Below are 12143 nucleotides of genomic sequence, written 5' to 3' on the forward strand. Positions count from 1 at the left end.
GTAGACCTCGACGGCAAACGCACGCTCCTCGCTGTTCCAACGCATGATGGTGACTGACCGGGACGCAAACGAAACTTTAGACTAGCGCCTGTCGAATGAGACCACTCCCGCCCTGCTACGACCTCTACAGGATGCATGGCGCGCATTTCAAAAAAGGAAGTTACGTTGCCGCACCCGTACTACTACTACTACTACTACTACTACTACTACTAATAATAATATTGGTTCCGGGTTCGAATCCCAGTATGTTTGCGAGTGTTCATTCATCAATTTCACCATCACTCATCCCTATCTTCGTAAATTAGCCACAAGTGGCACAAAATGCGAATTAAAAGAAAGCAAATCAACAATAATAATAATGTTATAATAATAACACTATTATTATTATCTTTATGATTATTAAATATTAATAATTATTAGCATTATTATTATTAAAATTATTATTATTATTATTATTGGTACATTTATCCTGGTACTTGCCCCCTCCAGACAAAAATTCGTGGTTGCGCCTCTGCCACAGCCCCTAGCTACAGCTCTTAACTTGACGAAAACGAGAAAAACAGATAATGCAAGCGAAGCAAGCAAGAAAATTTTACAAAATGTATTTTTATTTGCATAAAATTTGAAATCGAAGGGGTAATTGCTCCTCTGTGCCCCCCGGAAGGTGCCATTGTCCGTCAATGTTTTGTCTCCCCTTCCTCCCCCTGCCCCCCTGTGGTTGCGTTACTGTATAATACAGACATATTTAAGCAATATATGTTTACTTTAGATACTTTCGGCTCACTGCCATTGTTAGTCAACCTTATTCTGCACCGTTTGTCTACTCGACTAACTTTGTATTAATGCGAATACCACGCCCTCCTCCATCCAAACCGATTCTAAAACATAAGAGGTGGTGTTTCATTTCAACCCTATCGCCGCGATCACCCACAGGTAGGTAGAAAAACTATATAACCAAAACTAAAAATCAATAACATGTCAATCAAACGATACGATCCCCCCCCCCCATTTTTGTGTGAAGATATATAGAATTGGTATACAATTGTGTCCCCCCAAAAAATTCCCATGACGCAGGTGCGTCATGACACCCCCCCCGTTGGCACCCCTGACTAGGAGTACATCAGATAAAATTACATAGCTGACTTACATTATTTGGAAACGTGTCATCATACAAAGATATTGGATTCAAGTATAGATTAATACACAAATATTAATTTGGTGCATAATTTTATGTAATTAAACTAATAATTCACTGTGTCAAATAAAATAAGTTAGCTAATAATTATGTTTATCAATCGATGTATATTAAATAATAATACTGTATATCATTTTATGTAAGTTAATTGACAATTCCGTATTCTGCATTCATGCAAGTAAAAATTTATGTTCAGCTATGAAACTAATAAGAATTACGTAAAAGTGATATTTTTTTAAAAATCTTACCTTGGAAAACATGGTTATTCTGAAATAATAAGTGTATTTGCTTTGAAACCGTATGTACAAGTTTCGTCTACGATTGTGCTGAGGTGTCGACAATCAGACCTTTTTATATTCAAGCGTTGACCCTGACGTCTCTGAACACGTGTCGAAGACCCTGAAGCACCAATTCAATTTTCACCTCTTCTGATTCATTTCATTCCGCTTACCGCACGTGAAGTGCCCCTTGTTCGAAGGTTACGCCGAACGAGCCAGACGTTTCAGTGAATCACTTACTTTCAATGATACCGTTTCCTTCAACGTATATGCGCGTTGTTACAGTCTGCCGAAAAATGTTAAGACAATAAGTGTGTAATTGTAATAATTTTCCGCTTCATCAATGGAATATGCATAAGATCATGATTCGTAATTTATAGTCGTGACTCTACAACTTCTTAAAAGCAAAACAGTTAATTATTTTGTTCAAACTTAAACATATATTTGAATTAGAATTAGAAATTCCTTATTCATTGGCGAAGTTCAGTCTGCGGCTGCTCTACCACTTAACTTTCAAAATCTAGTACAATTATACAACCAAAAATACAATTACTACTTTAACATAAGAATTCCATTACATTTATCGCTTCTAAACATTAATTAACACTCTAAAAAGATAAAGACAATTTTACTCGTTCACACACATCAAAATGTACGTCTCGGGTTCAAATCTGTTCATTTATTTGGTTTTGATTTCAAAGTAAGCATACTGAAACGAGTCATGTGTACTGAAGCTCTGTCCCTGCTTATCGAGAAGTACTTTTGTTACTGCCCTTTTAAAGCTGTTGTATGTCGCACACGAGGTAGCATCTGGTGGCAGCGCATTCCAACAATATGCAGAAGCAGCTTTGAAGGATGACAGGAATATAGATTTTGAAAATCAGTCAAGATGAAGTTTCTTAGAGTGTCGAGTTGTGTAGTTGTACATGTCGTGTCTAAATTGGAGTCTGTCGTGTAATTATGTCTGTGTTTTTGTTTGCAGAATTTTGAATTTTATGCAGATCAGATGTTGTTTTCTGCGTCGTGTCATATTCAACCAATCAAGGTCATTTAAGTAAAGCAGTTTGTGATCCCTTCGTTTCAAGCTAAATGCAAAACGTATGCAGGGATTCTGTACTTTTTGTACAATTTTAGCATTATCTTTTGTTAAATTAACACCGTAAACAACGTCACAGTAATCGAAGATGGGAGGAACGAGAGCTTTCATAAGACGCAATTTAACATCAGTCGAAAGTAAGTGCGATGATTTATAAAGTGATCTAAGTATAGAATAAGCTTAGTGCCGCCGAGTGGGTTACGGAGGGTTAAGCAACTGATATGACCTTCTTTAATTGAACATTGGACGTAAGATATTTTATGTCTCCGATCGAAACCAAAAGTTAATAAATATGTAGTATCCATATTATTGGGAAAATCATATGCACCTGTACTTTCCTCATTCGCCAATATATAAGATAAAAATATCTAGTGAAAAATATTAAAATTCACGAGTTGTGTGAAATATATTCCTTCAATAGTAACTTATTCAATAAGTTCAATATTCAAATAAGATCAATATTATTAAAATATGAATAAAAAAATTAAAAGGCATATCTTTACAAGTGAGTAAATTTTCCGTGCGACCAGCGTTCAACGAATATGTACAGCACATACATTATAAAATTATACATGATTAGAGTTTATTATAACACCTCTGGTTATGCATTGAAGATTTTAAACGCGAAAAATAATATTTCAAATTATTCAATCAGAACTTATTATTAAAATTGATATGCAAAACAATGATAATTGTTTTTCCGTTGTGCGATTACGAAAAAAATATTATTTGTTGTTGATGTTGTTTCCATAACATTATTAACATTCTTGATTTTTACTTTTCAAATCGCTTCGTCAGGGTTTATTGAAGCCTTTGAAGTGAATCAAACCTGATGAACGATGACATCCACTGTTCTTACTTCCTGATTTAAGTGTGTAATAAGCTACAGAAGAGCAATGATGTGAAAATATATTAATACAACCGTAATATGTGAAGGCTGAAAAGAAGTATAAAAGTACAAGACAACATGACAAGCCATTCATAATTTGCCGATTTACACAGAAAAGGAGATTCACACAAGGAAGGAAGTCATGATTTCTAAGGTAAGCCTAAAATATGCAGGAATGTATGATAATGCATACATTACATTGGATGATTGTGTAGCGCTCATTTCATTACATCAATATTCTTCAAAGAAACAAGCAAATTTTTCAAGTTAAAATTGTGTAACGTGAAAGTCAAAATTCAACATCAAATTTATGGCTTTTTTTGTATAATGTTATTACGTCATAGAAAAATCTCTGACCACGTAGCACGCTGTGTTGAAGGAAAATATGTACAAATCGAAAACTGATCAACACACTACTTACTTAATTGGCAATTTCGGAGTACTACATTTGAGTCCCATGCAGTATATTTCTTTCTCGTTGTCCTGTCATATTTAGCATCTATTCATCATACTTGCTCATCACCGTAATTTAAAGGCAGGAAATCAACATGAAATAAATAAATAACGAAAATAATTATCTGAGCAGAAACATAAACTCTAATAAAGTTTTCGGATTTTCCTTAGATACATTTTGTGAGGTTTTTGTTAATGGTTACAGTTAGACCATACTATTTTGACAATTCAAATTTGTCAGTTTTCTCGAGCAGTAATATCTTTACTTTCTTACGTGCCAGCTGTTCTAGGTGCGTGTATAACCCGCGAGAATGGATTGTATTCTATATTTAAAACGTCATGAAGTAGATATTACCATAATTCATCTGCATCGTAGCGATTAAAATAAATATGTAAATGAAGATATGAAATAAAAAATCAAATCTTTCTCAATTTTTTGCAGATCATTGTATTCCTCGCACTGCTTGTCTGCGTGGCAGTGGCTGTACCTTATCCAATGCCATATCCTCAGAGAGCTCCAGTTCCTATGCAGCAGAAAGGAGAGGACATGAAAACAGCCAACTTTATGTGGGGTGAGTTCTTATTCAGAACGTGTGGTTTTCGATCGAGAAAACTCAATGATATTATTATTGATGTAGAATTGCAATTGGCACAATTCTTTAAAAAAAATACATCAAAGTTTGTCCACATGTAGGTTATTAGCAACTCTATGAATTAGAACGATAATCTCTGAAATGTACTTACATTGAGAAAATCAAATCTTAAATCCATCGTTAACAGTTCCATATTGTCAAATCTATTCATAAGTCTCAATAACAGATTCAAGGATTGATTTCTTATTTAACAATTATTGTGTTTTTGTGATTTTCTTCTTAGTTTACAAAAGAAGATTCAGGAAATAACTCCTAATATTCACTTCGTGATCAAAGTTTGTCGTCGGTTTGTTTCAAGTGCACTTCGTGTTCATTTAAGCTGATCATAGTCAAAAGGCCGATTGAATCAGTAGCGTACCAGTAGCGTACGCAGGATTTCATCAAGGGGGGTGTTATTTCTAAAACTTTTTTCCAAATTCACATTATCATTGTTTTATTATACTTTAATTAAATAATAATAATCACAATTAATTAATAATACTTATAATTAATTAATTAGCTGAATTAATACTAATAATACTACAAATACCACTACTACTACTATTAAGTAGTAGATATCTACATAAATATAGTGTTTATGAAAACAATAGAACGAAATTACTTTCTAGTCATTCGATTTTTATCAAATCCTGGGAGCATTATTTTGTTTCTTTGTTACGAAATAATTGTCTAGTGAGACATTTCAAGGGTGAAGAAGATCCATAAATACAAGAAAATATATTAAAATAAATTGAAATAATCAAAGTATGGAACTCATCCAAGGAGCTGCGGTAATCTGGTCGATAGAGCGTCTGACAAGTAAGTGACAATCACGCGGGAGATTCGGATTCGATTCCCGAAATTGGTTGGAATTTTTCCGGCTTTTTCCCCGCATAAATGTCCCCGATAATTCACATCTGGATTATCTCGCTGTTCTTACCAACAAAACATTTTACAATAGTTAAGCTTATTGTCGTTTTAATAATTGTCTAGTCAACAAGGTGAGACATTTTAAAGAGAGACATTCAAACGAGCTGTGGTAAACAATATAATGGGAAGGCGAATTGGTGACTGTATTCTTGTCCGCCTAGCCTTTGTCTATACATTAGCCTCTTACAAAGTACCAATAACTTTATTTAGTTAATTCTCATTGTTCACACACACAAAAAAATACATGTTCGTTGAACACTGGCGTACGTAGAGGGATGGCCGATGGTGTTCCAGCCCCTACGGAAATTTTGATAAAATCAGAATTTTCAAACAAAAATCCGTTAAGAACTTTAAAAAATCAAAATATGTAAATGCGAAACCTCTTTTAAAGTGAATCCCGATTACCATTTTTGTCTTTGAATACAATTTTAATAGACTGAAAAGCTCCAAAAATACGAAATATTTTATTATGCATCCTGCCCTCCAAATCGAAGCCATTTGCTATACACATTTGCTATTCCAGCCCCTCCCGAAAAAAAAAAATCCTGCGTGCGCCAGTGTGTTGAACATTGTTGCAACTGAGATACAAAACAACTGTTTTCTCTTTTAAATCATAGTTACCCTAACCTAACCTCATAAACTCGTGGTTATTTTCAAGGCATCACTGAAAGACGCGTGTGTTTGGAATGCTGTGCTTTTCTCCATGCTGCATGGAAATAATAATTCAAATTATTATATTATTATTATTATTATTATTATTAGTAGTAGTAGTAGTAGAAGTAGTAATAGTAATATTATTGTCCCAGATCTTTGACTGAAAAATTGGCCATTTAATTTTTTTCCACAGCATTTTTCATAATATTTCACAAGCTCAAGGGATGGTTTAAACCCCGTAACCCCCCCCCCTTGCGTACGCCACTGCGCTGTACGATGTTGATTCACCGAGTATTCATTCCGAGACTCATTGATTACTATGCAACTTACTCTTCATATCCTGTTATTTAATAATCTTGACATTGAATCACAGTAATAACGTGAATGTATCTAAGGTAGAATATACCCATTTATTTCTGCAGGTTTCCCTTACTTCTGGGGCTAGTAAGGACTACAAAAAACGCAGCCCGGAAATGAAACGAAGCTCAAACTGTGAAATAACTGAAGATGAACCAACATAGATCATAGATTTTCACATCTTTTATTGCATTTTATGATTAGTTGGAGTAACCTTTACAACAGTAATCCTACTGAAATTATATGTAATACCAATTTGATTTAAATAAATTTTTCAGATCTCAGAATTTTTTTATTTTTAAAAAAATGAGATTAAAAAGAATATAGATTAGAATAATATGTTTATCTATGTCAGTATGAATTATGTTGCAGTATAACCATTTCAACACACTTTCCTCTGATAAGACTTGTTCAAAGGATAGGCAAATAATTCTCGGTTTCCCTACCTGTCTATATTTCTTCCAGAGTTTCAGTCTCTCTAGAGCTATCTCTCCCTTCTCTCTCCTTTTGTCGCTGCGCTCTCTGGTTACTTATTTCTTTATTTCTTCTATCTCTCTCAGTGTTCCTTTTATACTCTCTCCCCTTCCTTTCATATATTGTCTTAGATTCTCTATTCTCGTCATATTATCCCACTGAATGTGTGTGTGTGTGTGTGTGAACGAGAGAGAGAGAGAGAGAGAGAGAGAGAGAGATATCCTTCCCTTGTTGTAAAGGATTATGAAAAAGGCCCATGCGGGAATGCCCATCCAAATTCATCCATGTGAATTATTCTCTCTCTCTCTTTCCCTCTCTCTCTCCCCTCTCTCTCTCTCTCTCTCTCTCTCTCTCCATATATATAGTCCCGCGCATGGGTGTGGCCATGTTGGCTGTATACAAGCGGTTGCTATGGTGGTTGCTAAGCCACCAACAAAGGGAAACGCTATTCCGCGTTGGTGCAGTTTGGAAAGATGAGCCGAAAACAATGAAGAAGAGAGAGTAAGCTCATAAGGAAAACCACCTGCAGAGCTTTAGATACGTAAGATAAGAAGGTGTCTTCGAAGGAAGGGTGCAACGAAGCAGTGGCGCAGGAACGGGGGTGTACAGGGGTACATTGTACCCCCTCAAATTCTTGAAGGGGGTACCCCCTAAATCCGTAAATCCTGTTGTACCCCCTTTACCCCCTTACATAATTTGACAGACGCAAGGTGCTTCTGTTAAAAGAACATATTTTCAATTCGCTCAATAAAAAAGGTTTAGGTTTATTGTTTATAACTTACAAGCATTATCTTACTTACCACAGAAATTCAAACCATTGTAAACTTATTCTATTCTACATTGTGCTTGCTACTATAATGTAGTTAGTTCTTGGAAATCTCTTTAAGGAGATGGAGATTGTGTAAAATTTCTGTCAAACGATGGAATCAGATAAAGTTTACTCTCAGAAAATCACCCTCCAGATGAATGCTCCTTTGCGTAAGGGGAGTACACTTTTTTAAAGAAGTGATCGCGTCGATTCAAAGATAATATATAAATCTTCATCAGAAGATTAGATATATGACTGACATTTTATTTTGAATTTTTCAAATGAAATTTTCCGAAACGATATACTTACACAAACGAGACGACACACGATAGACCAAACATTAAGGGTAAATTAAGATTTGTCATAGGTGTTTGACTATATTTGATAATCAAGTTCAACAGAACTATGTCAAATTTAATGATCCATAAATTGCTAACCAGAAACTTGAAGAACACAAACTACACTGTGGTGAGAACAAGCTTGTACGTACGCTTATGCCCAAACCAAAAGAGGTTGAGAAATTCAAACAACACAAGGCTCTGTTGGAGCATCCAGCTATAATAATAGCAGATTTTAAGGCATTTCTCAAACCAATCAACTATTCAGATCCTGATCCTGAAATTTCTTCTACTACACCTTATCAACTCCATGAGGTTTGTACTTATGGTTATGAGTTGTGTGGTGCAATATATTAAAACCTAATGAACCTTATATATACAGAGAACCTAATGCTGTCAAACACTTTTTCCAAAAAATAAAAGAAGAAGTGAGGAAAACTGGTATGGTATTATCTGTGTCAAAACAAAGAGTACCATTATCTGCTGCTGAAGAGCAATTATATGATGCTACTGAGATTTGCCCAAAGTGCAATTTATATTTTACAAATGAAAATGAGAAAGTTCATCACCATTTTCATTTTACAGGAAAGAATCTTGTGGTCTTGTGTAATAGCTGTAATCTCCAAATACAGAGTAACAAATTTGTCCCCATATTCTTTCATAATGGCAGTGGCTATGAGTTCCACCATTTGGTTAAGCATCTTAGTTATGATACAGAGAACATACAAGTCCTAGCAGAGAATCAAGAGAGATATATTGGTCTGAGCAAAACATTAAAAATTCCTGGTGGTCTCATTATTAAGATGAGATTCCTAGACTCCATGAGATTTCTCTCTGCTGGATTGGATGCTCTTGCCAGGAAACTATCTGATGACCAGTTTCAAATTACAACTAATAGTTTCCCTAGCTTGGGCATAGTACATATTAGACAAAAGTTGGTCTATCCATATGAATATGTGATTGACCATACTGACCAAGTTTAATGATGATTCTCTTCCTCCACAAAAGGAGTTCTACAGCCATCTCAGAGAAACTAATATTACAGATAAAGATTACCATCATGCAAAACTAATGTGGAAGAAATTGATGTGTAGGACACTGGGAGATTACCATGATGCCTATCTAAAATTGGATGTGACAATTCTTGCTGACGTATTTGAGGCTTTTAGAAAATTTTCTAAGAATATCCATGAATTGGACCCAGCACACTTTTATAGCCTTCCAGGGTTAGCTTGGGCAGCTATGTTGTTCAAAACAAAAATTCAATTGGAGCTGATTACAGACGTAGACATGCCTCTCTTCATAGAAAGAGCTATACGTGGGAGCATTGTACAATGCACACAAAAAATATGAAAGGGCCAACAACATACATATGACAGAATATAACACAAATGAACCTTCTAGCTACATATTCTATGTTGATGCAAATTATTTATATGGTTATTCAATGATGCAGAAACTCCCCTATGGTGGTTTTCAGTGGATAGAACCTACATCAATAGATATACAAAATTTTGATGATACTAAGTATGGTTTCTTTGCTGAGGTGGATCTTGTTTTTCGTCATGAATTACACCATCTGTTTTCTGATTTGCCTCCAGCTTCAAATGTCCACCTGAATGAAAACAGAAGAAGCTTCTGATGACTCTTGACCCTAAAGAGAGATATGTCATACACTATAAGAATCTCAAATTTTTAATGGAGAAAAAGGTTTATGCAGTGCAAATTCGAAGAGTTCTTAGATTCAAGCATTCAGAGTGGTTGAGGTCTTATATTGAAACTAACACAAGACACAGAACACTTGCTACTTCAGATTTAGATAAGGATTTCTATAAATTAATGAATAATGGTGTCTATGGTAAGACTATGGATAATATTAGGAAATATGTATATTTAAGACTAGTCTCTGATCCTAAAAAGTGTAATAAAATAGTGGCAGATCAAAAAATTTAAATTTCGTACAATATATCATGAAGATTTGTCACTTTTCCAAATTAAGAAGACATGGATTAAATTTAACAAACATACCTATGTGGGAGCTACAGTTCTGTATATGTCTGAGCTACATATGTTCCAGCTTCACAATGATACAATAAAGCTTTTTATAAAGATGACCTTTCTCTTCTGTATATGAACACAGATAGTTTTATACATCATATCAAAACACCTAATCTCTATGAAGACATAAAACACCTAAGTTGTTTATTTTTTTAATACATCTTCATACCCTCCTAGTTTTGATATGCCTTCCAACAATAAAAAGGTGCCTGGCAAACTAAAAGATGAAAAAGTAATGATATTATTAAGGAATTTATTGGATTACGAGCAAGAATGTATGTAATTTGATCAGAAAAAGATACTATTAAAAAGCCAAGGGAGTAGGTAGAACTACAGTAGAGAATAAACTCTCCTTTGATGATTATTACAACTGTCTCAAAACTAAGTCTCCCAAACTGAGTTAGGAAAAAATAATCCAAAGTGTTGATCATATATTAACTACAAATAAAATAAGAAAAATTTGTCCTGGATTCAGAGGATGATAAGAGACAGATTCTCTCATGAGAAATACATACATTACCATGGGGTCACTATTGCCTGGGAAATGACAGCCAATGTGTTATTTGTCAATAAAATAACCATGAATCTGTTTGGGTTTAGAAAACAAGGTATGGAAGTGCCTGTTCAGATAGCCTCACAAAATCTCGCTAATCTCTTGTCTAAACTGAATGGACTACAAATTATCCACTTGAACAGTATCCTAACAGAATATAATGATGATACTGGTAAAATATTTTATATTTTTAATAACAATCTAAATTATTACAAATTCCCCATTGGTGGGAAACTTCAATTCACCATAAATCCTGAGAACAAGGGTGAGATAAAAATATTTACTGGGAGTAATATCTATCGCATTAAATATGATAAGATGCATACTATCACCACATATGATATATCTGCAAATAATTGTTTGTAAATAGAGTTGCTGGGAGATTACGACACACTTATACCTTTGTTTTTGGAGTTGAAACTCACTTATCCTATAATAAATAACCATTACCAAAATGCCTAATGATATTTTTGGTCATACAAAACACAATGTTCACAGTGATGAGATTCTTGTGCTTGATATTAGAGTCAAAAAATTACGTACTGATCTACGAATATTACAGTCTCAGTGTCTGGATCCTATTCTCAAAATTGATGCTGAACTCAAATCCTTACTGCAAAAATACACCAATTTGGCCTCAATGGACAATCTTCAAAACTTAGAAGAGAGTCTAGGCAAATTAAAAAACCAGGTTGAGAAATTCAGACAAGCTCATACTACTAATGTAGAACAACTAAAACAACAATTAAATAATCAAACAAACAGTATTCGTACAGAACTACAAGCAATCATCCAAAGTATAAAAACTCAAGAAGATTATGTTAGTATAATTGCTGATTTGCGTGAGCAGTTTCAATCCTTTGAGATTCCTACATTAGAAAATATAAAAATTGAACTACAAACAGATGAGCTGCACACTGCTATAACTAAAGTCCAAGTCAAACTTCAAATATCGGAAGATTTTATAAATAATATACCCTCCTCCAGTGAACTTAATGCCATTGCTCATAATGTTACTAACATCAAACTCCAGCTTGAGACTTTCGAGGATTTTGGGAAAATTGAAAGTACCATAGCCCACATTGAGGATACTTTGGCAACTATGAAAAACGAACTAATGGGTGTCCAGGAAATACTGGAATTAAAATTATCTGGCATTACTGAAACTCTGAGTATAGTCCAACAACAAATTACTAAGCTGGAAAATCTGAACACTGAATCTGAATTATCTCATTTTCATCATTTCATAGATGACATATAAAACAAATTAGAAAAACTTCCACAATCAACACCTGCACAAAATGACATAATACAACTTGAAAATGCCTTCAGTACTGTAGCTTATGCTACTAAATTGGATGCTGTGAAAGAAGCTCAGAAGACACTACAGAATACTGTAGCTAGTTTATCTACTTCTCAATATCTAAG

The 12143-nt window shown here is 34.3% G+C and overlaps 1 long non-coding RNA gene across 1 annotated transcript; it reads left to right on the forward strand.

Annotated features, from left to right (window-relative positions):
- The first annotated feature begins 3582 nt into the window (after positions 1-3582).
- LOC146002615 (uncharacterized) lies at positions 3583-6645 on the forward strand. Its single transcript, XR_014443731.1, has 3 exons — positions 3583-3612; positions 4354-4483; positions 6550-6645. It is a non-coding gene; the product is annotated as an uncharacterized LOC146002615 (long non-coding RNA).
- The last annotated feature ends 5498 nt before the right edge of the window (positions 6646-12143 follow it).

Source organism: Lepisma saccharinum, chromosome 18 (assembly GCF_977018435.1).
Source record: "Lepisma saccharinum chromosome 18, izLepSacc3.1, whole genome shotgun sequence".
NCBI lineage: Eukaryota > Metazoa > Arthropoda > Insecta > Zygentoma > Lepismatidae > Lepisma > Lepisma saccharinum.